General features: G+C 27.7%; 1 protein-coding gene and 2 long non-coding RNA genes across 3 annotated transcripts in view; 1 reads left to right on the top strand and 2 right to left on the bottom strand.

Moving 5' to 3' along the window:
- Positions 1-25,450, bottom strand: part of LOC107452704 (nephrin-like) — a 422,126-nt gene that overhangs the window by 31,814 nt on the left and 364,862 nt on the right. The gene's annotated exons all lie outside the window — the stretch shown is intronic.
- LOC122269106 (uncharacterized) lies at positions 8,367-10,825 on the top strand. Its single transcript, XR_006224987.2, has 2 exons — positions 8,367-8,739; positions 10,068-10,825. It is a non-coding gene; the product is annotated as an uncharacterized lncRNA (long non-coding RNA).
- LOC139427198 (uncharacterized) lies at positions 8,901-10,611 on the bottom strand. Its single transcript, XR_011638334.1, has 2 exons — positions 10,469-10,611; positions 8,901-10,411 (listed from the first exon to the last, which is right to left on the bottom strand). It is a non-coding gene; the product is annotated as an uncharacterized lncRNA (long non-coding RNA).

The following is a 25,450-nucleotide window of genomic DNA, read 5'->3' as shown; positions in this document are numbered from 1 at the left end:
TATATATATATATACATATTCAATTTAATATCACGATAGTTCCTATTTTCATCGCATATCAGTAAGGGAAAACAAGAATATAAAAATACCATATAGTATCTATATTTACATAATATTCCATATAATAGCAGACTAAACACAGAAAGTTAATCTTTCAGAAACAATTTAAAGTATTATAAGATTAATTTAATACAATTGAAGAATTAAAATGCAGATAATGTATGACATTTTTAATTTGAAACCAAACAACATCTTGCGAAATAACTAAATAAATTGTACATTCACAATTAATTTAATAGCATAAATTAGCGGAATAAATAATTTTTTAATTTTCAAGTTGCTTGCTGCATATGCCATATGGAAAAAAAGATGAGATATGTAAATAATAAAAGTAATATTGACATTACAGATATTGCATATCATATCTGCAATGGTAAGAAATAAAATAAAAAACGTTTAAGTTTTTTTTTCTCCATAGGAGATGTGCTAGAACTGTTTTTACTCCTGTATATGTTTGCTTTGTATAAATATTTATCTTAATATTTTTTGGATAAAATCAGATTTGATCAGCTTCATAAGTTGTAAAGAAAAAGAAAACTGTCTAGACACATTTAACAGGGATTTTAATCAGTGAAACATACGTTTGAAAAGTGGAAAAAACATTAAAAGAAAGATTTTATCTCAAATAAAAAGCGAAAAATGGGAAAAACCTCTCATCTCCTTTAAAAAGACAAATATCTTATAATGTATTTAAAGCAATGAACAGAACTTTAAGAATTCAGTTTTTTATTACTTGGTTTAAAATTGTTTTTAGAGAGCACTTTGGCTGCCGGATTTATGTATCCTCACTAAAATGATTACAACAAAAGTGAAATAATATTCTATTTCTGAAATTTTTAAGAGTTAAAACTCTGATAAATTATGACATTTAGCATTTTTAATGAATATAAAAACTCAAAAATTGAATAGAATTTTTAAAGAACATTTATTACTTAATTGCTTTAAATATCTATGGCAATGGATTACATAATAAACAAGTAAAGAATATATAAAAGTTTTTTAACTCCTTTTTCTGGGGGGGGGGGAGTTTCACTTAATATTTCCCTTGCTTGTGATATTTCCATGACGGAGTGCTCAAAAGTAACTCAAAGTAAAAAAAGATGAAAACAATCTTTTTTTTTTTGATGAACTGAGTAATGTTTGCTTCATAATTAGATTTTTACATCAAATTCTTACATCAGATGGCAGTAAAAGACTATTTGTAATGCTCTTAGAAATAGTTTATTTCAAGCTATATGTAAGCACTGAACATTATTTCGAGGCAAACCTTTACCCGAAAATTATAAAGCAATACATATATTATGCATAAGCGTAGTTTTATATAATTTTCTTGAATAAAAAAATCGGCATTTTTATTCTAAGAATTGTCATTTTTCAAAATTATGTGACCATTAAGGAATTAAGGATACAGAGATGACTTTTTAATTTTTCAAAAGAGTGAGACAGATCTTAAAGGATTGGAACAGTAACGTAAACAACTGCTAATTATTAATTCTATTGAAATTTATGTAATATTCATTAAATATAATAACACGTGCAATATACTTTTCTATTTAAAGTAAATTAAAACCTTAATAGCTTTTTCACCGAATGTTTGGACACCGGATTAGTCTAAACAATGATATATGGTAAAAATTATCGGCGTTGCATTTTTGGACAATAGTAATTTTTAAGTATAAATTTTTTTTTTGTTAAGTATAAAAGAATGACGTCCTGAAAACCATATGAAATATTTAATTATTTGACAATGTATTTCAAGGATGGATACTGCTTAATAGAATAAATAGTTTAAATTTAATAAATAGTAATCTGACTTTTTTCTGAATTTCAAATTTCTCTTTTTTGAAATAAGTTTTTCTTTTTGTTCGAATATGGTAACGGTTGTAGGGCACTAGACATATTGAATCCCTAATTTTTTCAAAATCATAATAATTTTTGGTATTATTCACATGTTAACAGCCATTTTAATTAAAAGCCCATGAAATCTCTCCCCAAAATAAAAAAAAGAAATTGAAACGAAGTAAAAATTCTAAGACAATGAAAAAAATCTACTTTAAGTAATAAAGACTTATATTCGGATTAGCTAATACTCGAGAATTAATTCTTAATTCCATGCATTAGTAAGGAAAAAATATTAACTCATTTGTTTCAAGCGCCCTTTTTAAAGAACGCTTCAGTTTCTGAAAAAAAATAAAGGAGCAAATATTTTATTATAAGGATTTATTTTTCTGAATTTAGAATATTCTCTCTACTATAATACATCAATATTGTGAACCTACTGCAGAAAACTTCCATGATCACATTCTATGTTTATTATGTATTGTTCCAATTACTGAGATGTACATTCTATGTCTTGTTCCAATTACTAAGTAAATGAAATCAAAGTCAATCTATACTATTTTTATTATTTCCCTGTATCGTCTTTTTATCATGTGGCGTATGCAGGAATTATCTATTAATACATAAACAATTACTTAAAATTATCTCAACTAGTGCTCGTCAGAAGTCCGCGTACACAACATAGAGTTTTACAATATGTGTCTTTCAACCTAAAGTTTTGACTTTGCTGTGTATTCGCATTTTTATAACCTCAATCTATTTGGTATTAATTTGACTTGTTTAAATATAATTTCTGTATCTATTCTGAACCAATCTCCTACTATTCTAAAGTTTTTCTATGTTCCCTTATTCCTAGTTCGAGTAAATCCAATAAATACTCAATTGGGTTAAGGTATGGCGAATGGATTGGTGTATGATTTTAGTATATTATAAAGCATCCATGGTTTCACAATGTGTGCTGATAGCTTAGGGTCATTGCCCCGGGTGAAAGAAAAATAAAACGCCAATTACATAAAGGTTCTAATGGTCAGCCTGGTCAGTTGGGCTCTGGATCCATGATCGAGAGTTAGTGGGTTCGAACCATGCAGGCCGAAGACTCCCCGTGTAGAAAATGAAGACTGATGCATGTTAAATCTATCGAGTCGTAAAGTCCTCCATGTTTCCATAACAAATCAATACATCTGGAGGTACTGAATTGCAGATTGATCCTTCCCTAATTCAGGTCAAAATTACGATCTGTGGATGAATAAATGAATGCATGATTGGGTCCACCCTGTAAGCGGGTGTGACGTATGGGTTTGGCAGAAGGCGAATTCTTGGTCATCGATGGCACAACAACATCAAAGGCTTCGGCCCTTGCTCGAGAAGTTTTAGGTAATGACTTTTGTTAATTTTAAAATCAATAAATTCCATAAAACCAAGCTTAATCCCCCCTGCACTCACAGGTTATAACTTATAACGCCACTTCTTTCAAGCTAGACAGTCAGAAATAAATTTTTTAATGCAAGCGTATGTCTTGAGTGATGAGATTTTTGAAAATTAATTATGTTAAGCACTTAAATAAATAGTTGATTTTTGGAAAAATGTAATATTTTTAATAAAAGTAAATTTATTATTTTCGCCATAAAAAAATGGAAATAAGTGTCTAAAACCAAGTACAATGCTAAATACAGATAATCTTTTCCCGATTGTCAAGACTGGAGAACATGGTCTAATGGTATGGGAAGAAATAGGGTTAATAATCTGCAGGTTTCTGACTGATCGATGAACAACATTGCTTACTTGAACATAATATATATATATCTNATATATATATTGTTTCCTGCAGGATAGTGAAACTAAGCGGAAAATGGTCTAATGGACTGGAGAAAATGCTCTAATGATATGGGAAGAAATATGGTTTATAATCTGCTGATTTCTGACTGATCGAATAACAACATTGCTTACTTGAACATAACTGAAATTAATCTCGTAGCAATTGCCACGCAGCTTGATGGAAACGAATTTTGCAAAAGTGCCAAAGCAACAGCCATTTTCCAGAACTTGCCCGTTCATTATGGAAATATTTTTCTGGAATGCCTGGTTTTTAAGATTATTATCCCACATTCAGTAAAAATACAGCACCGAGACAATAATTTAAAAGAAAAAAAAATGGTTGAAACGCTTAACTCTGAAAAATCACGATAAGCGTATCCATACATTTTACGATTTTCTTAGAAATTTTAAAAGTTTGATTGTTATGCCTTTTACCTAATAAAATGGTAATATATCTTATAATATGATATTTTTTATAATTTTATTATTATAGAAATTTCAAAAGTTTGATTGTTATGCCTTTACCTAATAAAATGGTAATATATCTTATAATATGATAATACTTTTATAATTTATTAGAAATGGCAGATTATTAATAATAATAATACTAGTATTAAAATTCCCATATTGCAAACGTTAAAGCGAGATTAAAGAAATATTCTTACTTGTATATAATGATAATTATAATAGTTAAATTTAATTAGAAATAATTAGCTTACTGGAAATAATATGAGTATTTTCACACAGCAAAGATTTGCAATTTTTTAACTATTTAATGCGAATTTATTAACCTTATTGGACAAAAAATATTTCGAATTAAAAAAAAAAAGAAATTGCTTGAATATGCCAATTAAAATATGAAAAGCAAGCCGCAGATTAAAGACTTACCTTAATGAAAGAATAGTGAAAAAAATAATATTATTTTTTAACTCAAAAATTTCTTTCTACATAACTGTTGCTTTGAGAATTAATTAGAAAGGATATCGTATCATATAAAAACGAAAAGACTTCATTTTTTGTAAAATAATAATGTCATAATAAGTAATTATGTACAAAAAATAAGATTATGTTTAAGTATATATAAAATTATTTTATTATTTTATACTGATTCTTCAGCACTTCAAGTCTTATTAATAGTTTTTTGTATTGAGTTATTATAAATTTTGGTAAACGAATCGAAATATTTTTCTCTAGATATGCTTTTATCCTTAGTAACTTTAAAAATAATCCTTCAATTCGAAGACTACGTGGAAAATACAGGCACGTAGAACCAAAGTTTGGTGAATTTACAGTCTTTTAATTTTTTTGCATGCTGGTATATTTTCATAATTACTCCAATAAATTTAGTGATTTTATTTATTTAGTGCACAGGAAAAGAGAAATTTTATTTTATACAAATGGGTGGGTTAATTGCAAAAAAATAAGTGAACCACCTTGAATAACTTTCAATCGATTGATCGGATCTTCACGTACTAGGACTCAATCTTAATGGCTTGAGGGGGTGACATCAAATGTGCTTTTAATAAGAGGCAGTAAGTATCGAAATCAGACGCAAAAAGGAACTTTCTCTGAATAAACATATCCTTTTTTCAACGGTTAGGATTTTTGATCCCTGAAATATAGGAGGTAGCCGCAATCTGGGAAATATGGTCAGGAATAATAAAATTTATTTCAAAAATTAATAGTTTGGTCAGGAGAGCGATTCTTAGTTTGGATCCCTTAATATTAATTTCACATTTTGTTTATTTCGCCATATCTCGAGAACTTTTTGAGCGGAATGAAAAGTTTTGCGCAAACTTATAAATTTCGTTTATCCAAAGATAATTCTATGCAAAGAATAAATTCCAGTAAATATTTAGTATTTTTCATTACTTCATTGAATAAAAAAATTTGAATTGTAAGGTATAAAATTTTCTTATCATTTTAAAGTATAAAATTTTAAATGGTAAAATACAAAATTTGGGTGAAATCGGTTCAATAGTTCCTGAGAAATTGAATTTCAATTGTTTGACTTTTTCAAAATTCAATTTCTCATGAACTATTCGAGCGATTTTGCTCAAAAGTCGTACTTTGCCATGTTTAATTATATTCATTGAAATGATGTAAAAAAACTTCATGCTTTACAATACAAAATTGTTTTCGACCATTTTTAAGTAAAATATAAAAATTTTTTTTTTTACTAAAAGTCATTTTCTACGTAGAATTATGTTTGGATAAGCGAATTTTATAATTGTGTGCAAAATGTTTTTAACCGCTTAAAACGCTCTCGAGATGTAGCGAAATACGCAAATTTGAAATCATTCGTAACAGGTCCTAGCTTTGGAGCACACTCTTGACCAAACTTTTCGGCCCATATTGACCAGATTGCGGCTATCCTCTATATTTTTAGGGTGAAAGATCCGAATCCGTCGAAAAAAAGGTACATTTATTCAGAGAAAGAACGTTTGCATCTCATTTCGTAACTTAAAATACCGTCTGCTCTTATTAATTACTTTATTTGAAGTCACCCCTTGAGCCTAGTCCCTAGTCTTAAGATTGAGTCAGAACGTAAAGTTCCGATCATCGGATCAAAAGTTTCGCAAGGAGGTTCTTTTTTTAGCGCACTGTACATTTCACTTAAAACACAAATATATGTATATATTTAATAGCAAACCTGTAAGTAGATGTTTTTCTTCTGCAAGTTAATATTTAAAAATATAATCAGAATCTTTTAAGAATCGTAAGCCTTGATTTAACGAAGGTATTTTTTAATTAGTTTACTAAGAAAAAAACTAGTTATTGAGAACATGATTTGAATTTAACGAAGAATTCAAAAAAAAAAAAAAAAATAGAGAGAGAAATTTATTTTATTAAAACTGTCAAAAAAAAGTTCCCGGCTGTTAATTGAGCCCATCAGAAGCGTTCAAAAAAACTATTTCTTGAAAATTGTTCAAAACCTTTATAGTACGTCAAATGAACTTTCGATTTAAGGATCAGATTTTCACGCACTGGGACTCAATTTTAATTTCTCGATAGGCTAACATTAATAATACTAATAAGTAGAGACAATATCTACAAAATCAAGTACAGAAACTACTTTTTCGTATTAAGTATAATTTTTTCGTCAACGGATTCAGAATTCCAGCCCCCAAAATATGAGAGGTAGCAGCATCATGAGAAATATGGTTCCCATAATTTAGTTAAGAGAGCAGTTGAAGGTCTGCATTTTATGCTAATGACACTTTTTGCCTATTTTGAGCTATTTTGGGAATTCTATGCGAATCAAAAAGTTTTTTCCCACAATATACTAAGAAAATTCAATGTATACTAAGGAAATGTCATGTACAAAATAAATTTTAATAATTATTTGTTGCTTTTTACTTTCGAATTCCTACCCTACAAAAAATGATCAATAGAAATCAATAAAAACATTTATTGATATCAATAGAATTCTATTGGTCTGTTCTTGTTTCTATTGATATTTCAACTGATGTCAACTGATATCAGTAGTGTATTGACATCAATAGATGTTGAACAATAGGGTATTCTATTGGTCTGTACTTGTTCCTATTGACATTTCAACTGATATCAGTAGTGTACTGGTATCAATAGATATTGATCAATAGAATTCTATTTGTCTGTACTTGTTCCCATTGACATTTCAACTGATATCAGCAGTGTATTGGTATCAATGGATATTGATCAGTAGGTACTCTATTGGTATATACTTGTCTGTATTTCACACTTCAACTGATGACTACTGACATCAGTAGGGTACTTGTATCAATAGATGTTGATCAGTTAGGTATTCTACTTGTTTTATCAATGTATGAACTGATATCTACAGATTTTTATTGACACCAGTAAAACTTAGCAATTATTGATCAATAGGTATTTTATTAGTCTATATTTGTTTTCATTAATACATCAACAGGTGCCTATAGAATTACTTTACATACGTTTGCTTACAATACATATTTTTCCAGAAATCTAACAGGTTACGACCTTTTAAAATTAGATTACTTAGTTAATAATTCTTCATTATTTTATAATTTTTTTTTCTTGATTATATACTGATTTCCGATAATTAATTTCTTAGATTTTTATAAGGATTCTTAACATATATATTAAGGGTAGTGAAAACGTACACTTTCTATGTGCACTAATTAAAGAATACATATTTAAAATTATTAAAATCATTTTATAATTTTGGAAGAAAGGAAGTTTTTGAGTAAAACTTTTACACATTTTAATAACTTTAAAATCTGCTTAAAGTCATTCAAATGAAAGTAATTTTATAATAAAAGTAATTTAATAATAAAACTTGTTTTTATTAGTTTATCATTTACTTACTTATTTATTTTGTAATTTACAAAATTTATTTTAATCAAAGTCATGATGGCAAAAAAAAATATTATTAATTGTATCACTTTAAATTTTATTATAAGTTGTTATTAATTTTTATTGATTTATTATTATTATTGAATTTATACTAAACTAGAACTATTCGCAAAATAAATTAATTATTTTAGGTTTCAAACAACTTCATAGCAAAAGAAATACATTTACATAAATTAAAAATTCATGTAAAATCTCAAACTTTTTACCTTCAAACATTAACCTCGCCATCATAAATTTATAAATTTCAGTCCCTTTTTGAAATTTGTTTTAAATAAATTTAGATCATAAAACAAAATAAACTTTTTTGAATTAAATAAGTAAATTTGTTTTGTAGAAACATAGTTAATTCAATCCAATTGAATCTATAAAAGCAAAAAGGAGTTATTAATTCAGAAACGAAAGGGGAGCATGCAAAATACGAGAATCGACTTTTAATCGTTCGTTAAATCTGTTTTAATCGTTCGTTAAATCATATCAAGCTGCCTACACTCCCAATTTTGAGAAAGTTCCTTTTCAACTTTTTCCCCAGTTCATTCCGTTTCTCAGTCTGAAGTTACAGCCAATCACATTACTTCGACTTACGTTCAATGTTTACAATAGAGCGTCATGGAAAGAATGAAGCATATTATGGGGAGAAATATTTTAGTAAGTGTAATTTTTTCTTTATTTCTTACTTTTATTTACATCTTTGTTAGTTACAGAAATATTAAAACGTATGCTTGAGTTTTATTGATATTTTAAGCTATCTATACATGTATATTATTCTTGAATTATTACTGCATGTGCATGCATAGGTAGGGTTACGATATACTCGTATATCATATACAGATTCCATCCATTGCATGAGAAGAAAGTATTTTTTATGTTTTTTTTTCTGGGTTTCTTTATGAGACTTTAATAGAAGCACATTGTTCACATGTTATTTACATAAATTCCCATTAATATCATCGTTAGTAACAAATTAATTATTTATTTAGTTGTGTATAATATTTTTAAACTTTGCATTATATTTTAAGTGTTAATCACAAATTCTTTTGTTATTTTTAATGCTTTTCCTGAACTGTAGCCAAAAAATATGAAGCGAAGCTTGATAACAATATTTACAAAAAATATATATTGATTTTAAGGTAAAGATATGTGTAAAAACTTTATATACAGTGAAATTTTTTTTTTTTCTCTCTGAAAGGCAATTTAATGTTTGGGTAATCTAAATTTATATTATTAGTATAATTAATTAATTACATAAAATTTATGTTATTAGTATAACTAAATGATATAATTAAATATTTTTTTGCTACTCTGTCTTGACTGTGTTCAAGCAAATGCAAAAAAAATTTTCAATTATTAAATATTTTTATAAACAATAATTATTTTTATAAGTAGTTATTTTTATAAATAATTACTTTTCTATTTGCATTTAAATTTTCTTTGTTTACTCCATTTTTGTTATGGGTTAAAAACAATCCTTACACTTTCTTATGAATTTAATCTTAGCTGGATTTAACTTTTTTTTCTTTTCTTTAACATGTTGAATGCCACGCTAATTTTACACGGCTTGCCCGTCTGGCCAAAATGATTTTTTCAGTATGTATTGCATTAATTTCTTCCAACCTAATTTCTTCTAACCTTCTTCTTAGTAATGATAATAATATAAAAAAATTAGGAGCATTAAAAATTTATTCTAATTATGCGTTTCTAATAATCTAGGCTTCGCCGTTCATTGGTGACCCCTGGGGCGCTACAAACAAACTCAGCGCCAGTCACTGGTGACCCCTATGGCATTCAACGTGTTAAATTAGTTCAATAATATTAAATTATCAATAATATTAAATTTAAAAATTATTTTGGCTAAACCTATTCTTAATGTAATAAAATCTTCATGAATGTATTTGTGTACATTGTGATGAAAACTTTTAACAACTTATTCAAATAAAATACTTTTACATTGATAAGTTCTGTTTAAAATTTTCTAGCTGAATGGAATGCATGACAAGACTTGTATTTGGGGTACATGGAGAAGAAAACCAGGCAAACATGTCACGGTTAGTCTGGCGTCATGATCCGTCTACCACTAAGGATATTTTACGTCAGCACTGTGGTCAGTGCAAACTTTCTATTCCTTGAGCCATTGCGACATTTCTGGATATGATAAAGCTGATCACTTCACAAATACTGCTGTTAATTTCCTCCACTCGTTTTTACTCTCCACCATTTGATGATATCTTCTCCACCATTGTAAGAGTGATAGACTAAAATATAATGAATGAGCCAGACGTGGATGCTGCGAAAAAGATTTGGTTAGGCCTCCTCTGCAATGCTTTGCCAAGTTTTTTATCTAGAGCATTTCTTCTACCGGATACTATTTTGAAATAACCGTTACTATTGCTCTGAATTATTTTGACTGTGTTAAGTAGTGAAAATTGAAAAAGAGTGTGTGATTCGGTTTTTTCGAAATTTGAAATATGTTTTAATTTAAAAGTTCTGTGCGAAACATGTGAACTTTTTTTATAAATACCTACATTACACGAGTCTTAATATACTCTTCACTCTGTATAGCAAATTTATCTGTATATTATTACCTTTTACTATGACGTTTTATTATTTTCTCTTAATAATGCTAATTTTATTTAATTTTAAACTATAATTTTTTGCAAATTTGGATTAGGTTATTCTTACTGTTTAATTTCCCATTGTATTAAGTATGATTTTCCATTATAATTTTGCTGCTGTTGTTGTGTTTTCTTTGTTTACCTGCTCTTTTTAATTACTGACCTTTAATTATGATATTACTATCTATATATACATAACCCATGCTAAGGATTTAAAATTATTAGCCAGTTTTTAAAATTCTAAGCCAAAGGTAAATCTTAACAATTTTTTTATGATTGATTTTTTCTGTAGGAAAATGCATATTTATTATAAATTGAATTATTTTATAAAAATGCAACTACAAATTAAGAATCATTTTGCTGTTGGGGAGGAGTAAATGAACAATGAATGGATAAATTTTTCTTTTTGTTCAAAAACAGCATTCGCCAATACTTTCCCCAAAATAACATTTTTGTTTTGCCAAATTTCAAGTTTAGCATATTTGGTAAGATGACAAATGCTTAGCACAAGCTATCTATAGATAAAAATCAAATAAATGGTATATCATTTGTGTGTATAAGGATTTAAAGCCTATGGTATACTTTAAGATTGTTCTGTCATTTTTTTCTTTCTTAAATATTGAAACTTTTTACTCTTAGAATGCTATGTCAAACACAATGGGGGGGGGGGGGGTCTTGAAATGACAATAAATTGACTTGTTTATTTTAGTCAGGTTTTTGGCTATCTATAAAGTAACATTTCTAATCCATCCATCCATCTCCAAAACATTTTTTTGTGTAGTATTGTAGATTCAAAAATTATTGACAATAATTTTCTAACATTTTAATTTATTGTTTAAAAAAATTTAATTAACTATAAAGAAGCTTAAAAAAAAGTTAATTTGTTTTTATAAACATAATGCAAACTATAGTTTTTGATAAAGTGTTAATTGATGTCAGTATTTTATTTCTTTGTATAGATCAGGTGACTTAACTTATTTACCCAATTGTGTATCAATGTTTTATTTTCCCGCTCAGAGCTGTTCACTAACAATCCTGTATCAAACTGTAGTAACACACAGTTTGATACGCTTGTTTTAAGAATAAACCGGTTTTTAAAACACTATTCCAGTATGCTGAGCACAGTACACTAGTACCAGTATATGCTGGCTCTAGCATGATACTAGATAATGAAACTACAATTTAGGTATTATACCGGAGCCAGTATCCTGCTAACTTGTGAAACACCAGCTTCGGTATGATACTGGCTGATGAAACGCTGGGTCTGGTATAATTCCCGATCCAGTATCATACCAGAACCGGTGTTTCATACGCCGGCATGATTTTTTTTATACCAGGAATTTTTTCCAATAAGGTACCCTCTTGAACTCACATTTTAAGTTTATTTTTATAGTTATATTAAGCAATAAAATATAATTTAGTAATAAATTATATTTAAAATTAAATTGGAAATATGAAAAGGAAATTAAAGTTAACTTTAAAACTAGCATAGTGTAGGTATAAAGAAGTATGTTTTTTTAGAATATAATTCTTTTATCCTTCCACTTAAGCAGTGTTTAAATATTCAAAACATTTTTAGATGCTTTAAATAAGTATTTTTTTATACTGTCCTGTTATATTTTATTAATTTATATTAAATTTTCCACTGGCTGCAGCTAGTAGAAAATTTACTATGGTGCATACAGAGCATTTGACCAATTCAGCTAAATCTTGCATTTTAAAAAAGATAAACAATGTTGCATTTTCCTGTTTAAACCTATCTAATATGCTTTCATTAATATTGTTTTCCCTAACTTAGACCAGTCTATTTTTCTGATGGGACCATGATGTCTCATTTCCTTGTACAGACCAGTAAATTCGACTGATATCAATGTTCCATTTCCCCGTACAGACCAGTACACTCTACTGATATCAGTCCATTCTACTGATATAGACCAATACATTGTGTTGACCTACTCTACTGATATCAATATATCATGACCAGTCCATTGTACTGATCTACTCTATTGATATCAGTGTTCCATTTCCCCGTACAGATCAATACATTTTTTTTATTGATTTCTATTGGTCATTTTTTGCAGGGTATCCATAGATGGCATCGCTTGAAAACAAGAAAAAGTGCACCCTTTTGCTTTAAAATAGGCTTCCTAGTATTGGCAAGTGACATACGACAACAGCAACATTACTTATTATTAATGAGCTTTTGAACTTTAAGGCAAAAAATTTTTCATATCACTTTAACTCATGTAATTTTAAATGACAAAATACAAAATTTGAACAATATCAGTCGAACAGTTGGAATATTCATTCTGAAATTGCAGAAAAATAGCCGGGAATAGTACCTGTCCATTCGATAATACGTGAAATATCGATTATTAGATCAAAAGTTATTCAGGGTGTCAAAGTTATTTCTTCGCAATGCTCATTAGATAAGCAAAGGAATGTGAGGATCTGTTTTATTTTGAACCAAGGTTCGATAGAAAGGCAAAAGATGAATAAGAAATTGAGGGTGGACATTTGGAAAGAAAATGTTTTGATTAAGCCACTGCACTGTGGGCCAAAAGACTATCTTTGGCCAAAAGTCAAAAATTAAATTTTCAACTAAAATATGTGTGGGCAGTTTTAATATAGCTCAAATTAAGTATTCATAATTATTCCAAACATTATAATTTACTTTTCGGACCGACGAGAGTACAATTTCATTAAAAATATGTAAATTTCTTTTTCTTTAATGTAACTTTTAAATTTTTATTTCAGAAATATATATAGGAATTTCACCTTACTGTTACATTTTTATCAGAGTCTGAAATTATAGTGCAATTTTTCATTTTGTTGGATTAGTTAATACTTTTGACAAACTTATAGTTTATATCTTACTATTTGACATTTTACAATGTTTGAATGACTCTCGAAACTTAGTTCCAAAAAGTTCCACGAGTTAATTAGCTAAACTTTTTTTTGTTGTCTTCTTTGATGTTTCTTCTTTTGAAAAATCCTGCCCCACTTTGCCCGTATTGCAAAGGTGGATTAAATATATCGAAAAACAAAAATTATGTTTTCTTTCATGTTTTCGCGTTATTTTGTAATATTACATCGGAAAAATAATTTGCTTTTCATTTTTAATATAAAATTGCGAAAATTAATATATTTCCATTGCTATATTTAATTATTTAAGCGTACTATATTATTTTTTTATTTTTGCCCGCCATATTTCAGCCGCCATTTTGTTTTTGTTGGTATTTTTAGTGAATTTCAAAATTTCAACTATGAATTCAATTTACCTGCACATAAAAAACCCTAAATAAAACCTCCCAAATTTGGAAACAAATTTTATCGAAATACGTATTTTGATCACGAAACCTTGGATGCTGGCCCACTGTGCATTGAGTAGATTCAATCTCTTGTTACTTCTATTCCTCAAATATTTACTTCCAGATTAAATGCCCAATCTCTCTTTTGGTCATTTATATTGTTCTACACCGTGATGGCAAGGGTATTGGACATAAATTTCGGATTTTGAAATTGTTTTCGTAAAATATAATTTTATTATAAGAATTTGTTAAATCTGAAAGGAACATATAAACCTTAGCAACTATTTTTATTAACTATTTTATATTGTATTTTTAAAGTATATATTATACAAGTAACCCTGATTCACTCCAGGTTTCTTTAGAAATAGTAATAAATTCAATCTAATGAAAACACATACTAAATGTTTTTATGTAAATTTTAAAATACGTATCTAAAAGAGATGCGGGAAAAATGATAAACTGCTGATTTGGCTCATTGGTGTACTAATTGTTGAATGAAAACAAATTACTAAGTAAATCATTTTAGAATAAATAAATAGAAAAAAAATGAGAACAACCTTATACCAAAAAATGAGATTTATCCTCTCAAATTTATGAGATTTATTCGTTAAACAACTTACAACAAAACCAAAACTAATATTTAACACTAATTGTATACTTTCTTTAAAACTGCATACAAATTGGCATTAAAAACACCACGCTTTCTTGCTAAATATTAAAAAGTATAGTATAATACGTTATAATGCTTTATTATAGACGTTTTTAATTACCAAGTTATATATTTAATTCATTGGTATGCTCTATGTTTGTTTAACAATTGTTATAACACCAAGATTGCTTGTTTTATGTTATTAGTCAAGTTTGCTGAAAAACTAAACTTGAAAATGTAAATTAATGTAGAATAATAACAATAAACTTTTTTTCTACAATTTTTTACTTTTCTCAATTTCTCAGTGCAGATCATGTGTTTAAACAAATGCAAATAGTTTTTGCAAAAAAAAAAAAAAAAAAAAAAAAAAAAAAAAAAATNTTAAAAAAAAAAAAAAAAAAAAAAAAAAACAATGCAAATTACTGTCATAAAAGCTTAAAGCGAGTTTTAATTTTTTTTACTAAAAAAAAAATCTATTTCGAATTGTTGAATTCACTCAGCAAACTTCATTATTCCAATTTTAATTGCAAAATTTGAATGCATTAAAAGTAATTTTTGGAAATACTTAAAATAAATTGCTGAAGAATTCAAACTATGCAAATACTTTCGTTGGAAAAGTTATCTTTACATTTGTGTTTAAAGACCTAGCAAAGTAATTATTCTGAATGGTAAAGCTTTAGATTTAGCTATAAATGTCTTCGAAAATCGACGGAAAAAACTATTATTATAAGCCAATTATTTGCTAACGCCTTACAACTAACTATAAAAATAAAATATAAGAATTGAGCTAAAGCTTATTATGTTTTAAAACAAATCTTAAAAATTTTATTTCATAATTTTATTATTTTACATTAATATTTCGTTCTTCAGTATTTTAGACTCTTTCCTTTTTTTCTCTTTCTTCTACTCGTTGTATGATTTAAAGATTAGTTAAGATATTTTATACCCTATTCTTTCTTTCAAATAAAAATAAGGCATTTTTTGAGCAAATATTGTTACTTGAATAGTTTCTTACTTTTAAAAGCATTGTGTGTTTAATTTAAGACAAGCAAAAAATTTGAATAAGATACAAAATTCTTGCTATAAGATACAAAATCTTTAAATTTAGATAAACATTTATTACGGATAAAAAAAATCTAGCAAATTCCCCATACATGAATAGTTTTTTTTGTTTCCAATGGCAGGCACTGAATTTGAATCTTTTGCCTATACTATGCCAGAATTGTTGCTCATTTCGCGTTACCCAGTGGGCACCTGTGAACCAAAGTCACGGAGGCGAGCAACATTGCCCACGCCACACTGCCACAAGCCCGTTTATAGCGTGGGCCACATTCACGCATCATACACACACACAACAGAGGACAGCACAAGGAGAGAGAGAAACATCCATGCCCAGAGCGGGATTCGAACCCGCAGCCTATGGCTTCGCAGTCAGGCACGCTAACCGCTCGGCCACCTGGCCGGCATACATGAATAGTAAAAACATTTCAAGTGAAAGAAATCACAATTCTGAAATTAAATAAATGTATACGATATTTAAACTACTCATATGGTACTTTTACCGTTCGCTGTTGTTACTGTTTACCGGAAATTCAGCTATCCAAAATTATAGCTCTTATTATACAATGCATTTAATAATAAATACAAATCTTAAAAGTAAATGTAAGCTAGTAAATGGTGTTTTTTCTATGCTCTAAAGTATCACGCCAAAACTATCAATCCCTTTACCATTCATTTGGTAATTTTAAAGTTTTGATGTCTTTACTTTTTATCAAATAGAAGGGCAATAAACTGATTGCACTTCTATGTTTTACTTAGAATGGCAGTTTACTTTAATGGTTGATAAGAGTTAGATGACTGTTAATATTTTTTATTACTGTATAATTTACCAATTATAACAAGGGTTAACTGGTGCAAGAATGATAGCATCAAATGTTTAATTAGAGAGGTTTAAAAATTCTATACTGAAATAAATTATACTATAGCGAGAGTTTAATTCCTCTTTCATGAGGTAGTGGAATTTATTTATTTATTAATGTCATATGTATTTTTTTTTGTAAACACAAAGAATGTTATTACAGAGAATATCTTTTCAGTTTAAAAAGCGGCTAGCATAATTTTACGAAATACAGCAGGAATATACACCGTATGTTAAAGCGGGATTTGGATCCACTACATATACTCTTCGGACCGGTAGGCGGAATAGCAATATCACACGATGAGGTTTAGGTTAAAAACCAAAAATAATTAAAGTTTCCATTGAAACGGGTTGTTGTTCTTCTGCCAAGCGCGCAGAAACATAGAAGTAGTGGGTTCAATATTTTTGTACTTTTTTCTCATTTTTATGCTATTTGTTCTGCAATTTCATATAAAGGGAAGAAATTATGTTCAGTAAGCATACGACCCAGTCGTATATGTATCAAAAACAATTTGTTTTTATTTACTGTTAGACATCTATAATTACGCTTTGATTCAGAACTCCATTTACATAGCGTTTGGCGGAAATACTAGACTGGTATAGTAAAAAAAGACATTACTATTCCAAGAATAACTTTTTTTCTTTATTTAGTGTTACACAAGCACATACAGGCTTGATTGCTCATTATAAAGTACGACTTATTCTAAGCCATTGTCAAGGAAACAACAGATTACAGATGAACATAAAAAAGGTGCATTAATTGCTTTTGTTAGATTTGAACCCCCTTCATATATGTTACAGAGCGCTTGGGGGAATGGCTGGGTTAGGGAAAGTCCATGAGTAACTGCGAGGCAAGTTAATTTTGTTACTTTACTACAGAATACTTTGACCGATATGAAATATTCAAGACTTAGGGGAGAGTCGGGTAGCCCCGCCCATCGGGTACCCCCGCCCACAGTCAATTTCTTGTGTATATAATATTTTTTCAAGTCAATGGGCCATCGGACATTAATTGTTGTATTAAAAAAAGATTATTTTCAAAGTTTCAAGTATTTATGCAGCTGTTAACATGGTAAACAATAGTTTTGAAAATATGTTGAATACAGTAGTCATGAAATTAAGAAAAATTGGTTGAATGTTTCGATTAAACTTCATTTTAATACTAAAAAAATAATTTTTTCTATACATACAGCATTAAAGTATGTAGTCTTAAGTTTAATTTGCACAAAGAAAGAAGTTTGTATGTAAAAAATTGTTCGAGTAATTACAAATTTACAAAAAAATTGGATTTCGGGTAGCCCCGCTCACATGAATGTCGGGTATCACCGCCCAATTTTATTTCGTCGATAAATGTACGGTTGCAAAGATTATTATTTTATTGCTTCAAATTTGAATGTTATATGCATTTTTAACAACAAATATATGTTTTAATATTATATGAAACATAAATTTATATATTTAAAAATGAAAAATTAAATATTTTTAAAATGTAATTGATATATCCAAATTAAATTTAATATCAAGAAATCATAAATGTTATGATAAGCTATTTGCTTACTTATTCATTTTCGCTTATTTGTGAACGAATCAATCCACAGAAGCATTTGAATGCAATCAAAATACAAAGTGAATTTGTAATTTTATAAGAAGTATTTTATATTAAGTTTATAAGAAGAGATCAATCAAATAAGTTTATATTGAAAAACAACTATTGTTATTAATTATTGTTACTTAAGTTATTTTCGTTAAATATTTAATAAAAATATATATTAATATTATAATATATTAATATACATTAATAATGATAAAAAGTATGACATTTGTTTTTATTAAATGATAGAATTCACTAAAAGTATATAAATATGTAATAAATAAAGTAATTTTGTAATAAAAATTATAAATGAGATTTATCTATTGTCAATACATTGGTCATTCTCATTTACACCTGAAAAAATAGCCAAAAAACGCAATTTTTTGTAACTGGGCAGGGCTACCCAACACATTTTGAAAAGAGCTGAAAAACATGTTTTTTTAAATTTCTATTTTCTTAAGTTTAACTATTCTTTTTTTGGTTTATTCATTTTGCATTATTTAACTGGATGATAAAACAATAGAAACATACAAAAATGTTGATTATTACTCAGTATTATACAGAAATATAAGCAATACTCCTTAAGTGAGCGGGGCTACCCAACTCTTCCCTATATTATTTCGGTTAAAGAAAAAGCCATTATTAGACTCATATTACCGTGTTATACTCAAACAAACGAAGCAAAACATCGCATCTATTTCAAATTCCAATTGTAGTTGCAGAAGTTTAATAAATTCTTTGTTTAAAAGAATATAGCTAGCTTTTATATAGATTATAGCTAGCTACTGCTTCATCAAAATTTAATACTTTTTTATATCCAAAATTTTGAAGTAATCTCCCTGTTTCAATTTCTCTAGAAAATTTGAATCCGATTTAAATGATATTTTGACAAAAGACATTACAGAAGTTAAATGTCGGATAAACTATAATGTATGTTTCATAAATTATTATATATGTTTGATAAATTATATTGTATGTTGGTTAAATTATAACGTCTGTTTTATAAATTATATTGTATGTTGGTTAAATTATAATGTCTGTTTTATAAATTAAAATGAAATTGTATATTGGAAAATATGGTTTTAGTTATAGATAAAAAGAATTTTCTACCCATTTTGGTTTAATTCAAAGCATTGTATATAATACCAATATTGCTTCCACTGATTTTCGTGAAACAAGCCACCTTGTATTTTAAACAGTCATTAAATCAACATTTACAGGGGAGCAATATTTCATTCATAGGTTTGGTGTTTTAATTAATTTTATGATTTTTTTTTAAAAACTGCTGTTGGGATTATTTTTTTCCAGCTATTTATATTCACTACAAATATATTTATCATTTTATTCAGAAATAATAGTTCATTATTGAACATTAATTACTATTCACAACTTCAGCTCTTCGAAACTTTCAGATTATTTAGATAACTGCTTTCACTAAAATTTTCATTAGCTGAACATGTACACGCTGTTCTTTTCAGTTGATGTTATTACTTCTGCATTTTTAAATAACTGTGAGTTCTATAATTAATGGAAATTTGATTTAAATAGCGTGTTTGTGTGTTTTTTAATTGCAAAAATTTTCTTCTGTTTTGATGTTTGCTCGCTTAAAATAGACAAATACAAATGCATTTTTCCTGAACTATTCCTTTTTATAACTAAGATGTAAGCTTTTTTGACTCTACTATTAATTTCAGAGATGCTCTTAAGTCTCTTCAAGAAAATATATATAATAAATATTAGAAAATTTTTTGGATCACCATGCGAGTTTTGCTTAACTTATGATAATTTATTTTTACATTTGCTTAATTTCTACTCTTGACCTTACAGTAAATCGATTTATTTCATCTCTAGTTTTTTATTTTGATTGAAGATCTCTGTTCCTTAATTTTACAAGAGTTTACAAGAAAATTTTTATATTTAATACACGATCCTCAGAAAACATGTAAAACAAAATGGTTTTTTATTGTTATATTTGAATATGAAGACGTGTGTGCACATTGCTAAACACCCTTTATAAGTCCTATCAAAGTTTAAAAAAAGATCATTCATATTAGAGAAAAACATTAAAAAGGATGCGTCGATTACAACTTAGAGGTAGCTGATTCGAATCTCTACGTAACCCCGGCTGTATGTGTGCTCTGCCTTTTTCCATCTTGTGCTATCTGCAGATCTACTTGACTAGGACAAATTAGCCGAGCTAAGTTATGAGCACAAACCTGCGTATGTGTGCGTCATAATAAGTAAATAAATATTTAAAAAAAATTGGTCCAGGGTTACGGTGGGATTTGAACCTGCTACCTCTACTCTTCCATTTTAGTATGCTGGGACAGCTCTGATGTAGCTATTTTATTTACCCTTACGTCCTCGACCTCACGCGCAGGTCATTGGGCTACCTCCATCACAGAGGATCAAAATTGTGATAGCATGTCTTCGGATCATCCTCAGCGTTGTTTTCCAGACCTTCGCCAATTGCCCATTCTGTAGCTGTAGTGCGACGTAAAAAAATAAGTACAACAAGAAAGCAACAAGTTTCTTAAGCGCAGTATTTATTTGATAACAGTTAAGCTACTGATTTTGTTTGGCCTTGTCCAGGCATTTGTACATTCACAAATGCATATTTTTAATAATTTTAAGTGCTCGTAGATGTGAACTTATATTTACATGGAAAAATGGGATAGCTTGTATAGGGAAAAAAGCTACCAACGAAAAACAAAGCTAACAAGTGTTCTGCACTGTTAAAATTACTAACTTTTGCTTAAAATTAGCTATTTTTGTTGCATTTTGTCGCAACAGCATGGAAATAAACATATATTTTATTGTTAATTTTCCAGAAAGTAATTATCAAAGCTCTTCAAAAAAAAATTACCTTGTCTTTTGGTGTTTCAATAGAACCAGAAATAAGAGAAATTTGACCATATTCTGGTAGTTCTGACCATATTTTTTTTTCTCAGTAATAGTATTAGTATTAGTATTTTTTTAAAGGAAAATCGTCCAAGTTTTACTTTTTTTTCGTCAAATTTTTTTTTTGTCCTACTGAACAAATAAAGCATTTTTATAGCTTACTTGTAGTATGATCGGTTTTTTTTCAGTTAATTTCATATGAAAAAATATTATACGCCTTAACACAATATAAATCCATAGAATTTTCTTCAAATTTAATAAATGCTATATACAAAAATAATTTTTGATTATAAAATTCAGGATTTTAAATATTCTTTAAAAAATGTATGAAAACCTAACTAAAGGGAATGATTTATTTTTAAGCATTATCTTTTGAAAATGTAGGATTGAAATTGCATTGAAAGATATTGAAATTGCAAAAAAATTAAATAATTTAGCTTTGCAGAAAAAAAAGTGAATTGTTTTGCTTCCAATTACCTAATTTATTTGCATTTCTGATTTTATCCCCAGCCAAAGATAATAGCTAGCCTCAGATTTTTAATGAAATCGAAATTTCTTACAACTATATAAAATTCTTACAGAATAAGAAACCATATACAATATAATGAAATATGGATCAAATTACGGTAAAAAGTATTGGCACACTACGTGCAGGATCCATAATACCCAGTTTGCGAAAAATTCATTTTTACCGTAATAAACTTTCATACAGTTGTTGTTGTTGTTGTCGACGTATACCTTATTAGGCAGAGGAGGAGCCTTTGTTCCTGTTGTCCAGTGGCGCCATCTATGGCCAAGAATTCGACTTCTGCCACACCATACGTCACACCCGTTTATAGGGCAGACCCATTCATACATCCATTCATTCATCCACAGATCGTAATTTTGACCTGAATCAGAAAACGATAGATCTCCAATCCAGTACCCCCAGAGGTTTTGATTTGTTATGGGAACATGAAGGACTTTTGCGACTCGACGGATTTAACGTGCATCAGTCACTTTACTACACGGGGAATCTTTGGCCAGCGGGGTTCGAACCCAAGAATTCTCGGACATGGGTCCAGCGCTCTACCGAGCTGGCTATATTTATACAGTCATTGTTACATTAATATTCATTTTATGACAGTGATTCAATAATTTTACAGTAAATATTACTATAAAAATTACTGTATTTCCGATTTTTCTTACTTTAATTATTACTTTCAAAATGGATTATACGGTAAAAAGTACGGGCTTCCTCAGTGCCGATACTCTTAATCGTAATTTAAACCATATTTTTTTTGATGTGTATACCGCTTGTTTCCTAAATTTCTAGAGGATTGCTTTCACGCTGTGCATGCAGATTATTATTGATGCGAGTAAAATCTTAAAGTGCATTTTACTATATATCCAGAATCGAAAATTACTTTGAGTTATGGTTACGTTTTGAGAGATTTGATAATTAATAAATTAAGTTTTAAAACATTATGGGATTCAATATATACAATTACATGGGTTTCATTAAAGATGTGATTCATTAAATATTTTAAAGAATAAATACCAAAGTTTTAACTCATGTATCGAAAATACAAATATTAATTATTTTTGCTTGCGTAGTTTTTAAAGCATTAAAAAATATCCATTCGAGATGGAAAAAAAAGTGATTGCGAGTTTAGAAGTCATTGCTTTCGAACTTTCAGCATCAGATATAATCAGTCAAGAAAATGCAGATTTACACAGTAAAAAAAATGTGAGAAATGGAAGAGTTACTAAGTGTAAAAAGATTTCTGAAATCGATTAAAGATTCATCGATTTCCTCCAGTTTTTAGAAGCTGTGGAGAAACATTAGTGATTTAAATACTCATTTTATGATGGGAAATTTTTAACCTAGAGTTTCCGGAAATAAATTGGAGAATTAAAGAAGAGGATAGAAAGAAAAGAATATGAAATGTAATTTATATACGTTCGTGGTTGAGAAAAGTAAACTTGACTTATGCGTTTCTTCATGTTTCTTTCTTACACTTAGATGATGTTTCTTTCTTACACTTAGATTTGAAGCACCAAATAAAACATAAAAAAAATATTATGAAAGTAGCTTCATTCTTACATTTGATTTTTCGTAGAGGATTCAAATAATTGTGAAACTACAAGAAGAATATATTTTTCGCAATTTTACATGTTTATGCTAATACATTTTATACTAATACATTTTTTGCAATTGTTTTTAATAATATTTATATTACTATTTAATTAATATTTATGTATTATAATTTTAATATTATTTATATTATTATGCTATTATTAATTTTATTAATATTTTAAAATAAATGTATGAAAAAATCAATATAATACTTATTTTTAGTGCAAAGTACTTTGGCTACATCTGGCAAACCAAATACGTATTAAGATTTACATTATTCAAATTTTAAAATTGATAAAAATGCACCAATTACTGGAAAACATGAAAACATTTTATATCAACATTTATGATAACCCGAAACATTTAAATTATCATTTATTTGCAAAAAATACAATTAATTTATGCAAGTTGCTACCTATCTGTAAAAGACGCTTATATTTGCTATTAAAGTTGATATAGCGTACTCTTATTCGTGGATAATTATTATGATTAATATTATTATTATTATTAAAAATAATAATGATAAAAGTAAATAACGCTATACTTAACTTGTTTTCTATGGTTAATATTATAATAATTCCAGAAATGAAGCCACATAAATGACATGGCTGTCAATAATTCTCGTAATATTCTCCCCATTGCTTATAAGACCACGGTATTATAAGAATATAAGTACAGTTGTTACACTATTTCATCACGTCATGAATTCAAAGTTTTCATGAAATCTAAAAAAAAGTTCACTACTTTCCAAATACGATTAACTACTAAATTAGGATTTTTCTTTTAAAAAAATTTCCGTGCTTGCGCAGTATAAAGAAACTACTTTAAGTACTTATATCTTAAGCAGTTTTTAACGAAATATTTTTTAAATGTTAGATAAATAATTTTGTGATTAATTTGAAATTTCTCAAAAAATATTGTTTGTTTCCATTAAGTATATATAAAGTTATGGCAAAAAAAAACGAATCAAAGAAATAAATTGGCTTTATTATTAAAATTACCTTATCTCCCTAAATATCTACTCTAGGTTTACAAAATTTTATTTAAAATAACAACTAAAGTAATAAATACAAGTTACAAGCTTATTACTCGCTTTTCTGGCATCGAGTGTTCAAAAATACGTGTTTTCTTTCATAATTTATTGTCGATCTTCCAACCCTCTGAACGCTTTAAATCTTGTTGCTGATTATGAAAAATAGCATGAACTAAACACCTCTAAAGTTATAAAATATTATTTTAAGTATTCTTAGAGAAATTAAAGAAAAATACCAAAAACTGAAATTGCCTTTCTCCATAATTGTAAGATAGTGCATATAATGCGTAAAAATACAATTTTTAGAAATTGTACTGGTTTAGGTTTAGTTTCAATATAGCTCAGCATGTTTTTCAATGTCAAATTATATTTCTTTCAATATTATATTTCTTTAAATGTTATGATATAATTTATTTTTAGGAGAAAAGAATTTATACAATCATGCCATTGCTCTAAAGCAGAATACTCAAGCATTTAATAAATTTTATATTTAACTTCTCGATAAGATTTTGACTTGGAAGACAATTAAAAAATAGCATATATCTTCCCGTTCAGTGATTTTAACGTTCTCCTCTCCCTACTTAATTTTGTTTTCTTTATCTATTTCAAATATGGAAATTAGATTCAAAGTTCAATGAATAGTATTTCCTTACGGCATTATGAAAAAGAAATAATAGTGACATAAATGCAAATTCCTTTATTCAAATCAGTTTTAACTTAAAAAATAAAGCAAAAGATTTTTTATAATTCTTTCAAAGCATTTTTTAATTTATTTTACTCTGTTGTTATCAGTTAGTTAATTAAATCATCAATAAATCTAAAAACGAATTTGATATTTCAAGTATACTTTTTTTCTTAATAGTGATTAAATTATCTTTAATTTTCAAAATCACATACTTTTGATAAATAGTATTTACCTCGAGAAATAAATATTGCTTTATAATCAAGACGATAATATGAATTTTAACATTTAAGTAATAAAATCGATGGAAATATCCGCATTGTTGAATTATACGATAAAAGGCGGGATTTTAAGTTTAATGTAAAATAACTAATTGCCTGTAATTCCAATGTTTCTAAAACTTTTATTACTAAGTATTTATAACATTCATTATTCAATACTATATTCATTATATTAATAAAATAAATATAATTAAAATATTTTGTAGCAATTTTTTATTTAACGAAAAATAAAAACATAGACGTGTTTTTCCAAGAATTTAAT

The sequence above is a fragment of the Parasteatoda tepidariorum genome, chromosome X2, assembly GCF_043381705.1.
Source record: "Parasteatoda tepidariorum isolate YZ-2023 chromosome X2, CAS_Ptep_4.0, whole genome shotgun sequence".
In the NCBI taxonomy this organism is placed as follows: domain Eukaryota; kingdom Metazoa; phylum Arthropoda; class Arachnida; order Araneae; family Theridiidae; genus Parasteatoda; species Parasteatoda tepidariorum.
The sequence above is the reverse complement of the archived record's forward strand: the minus strand, read 5'-3'. Positions and strand labels throughout refer to the sequence as shown.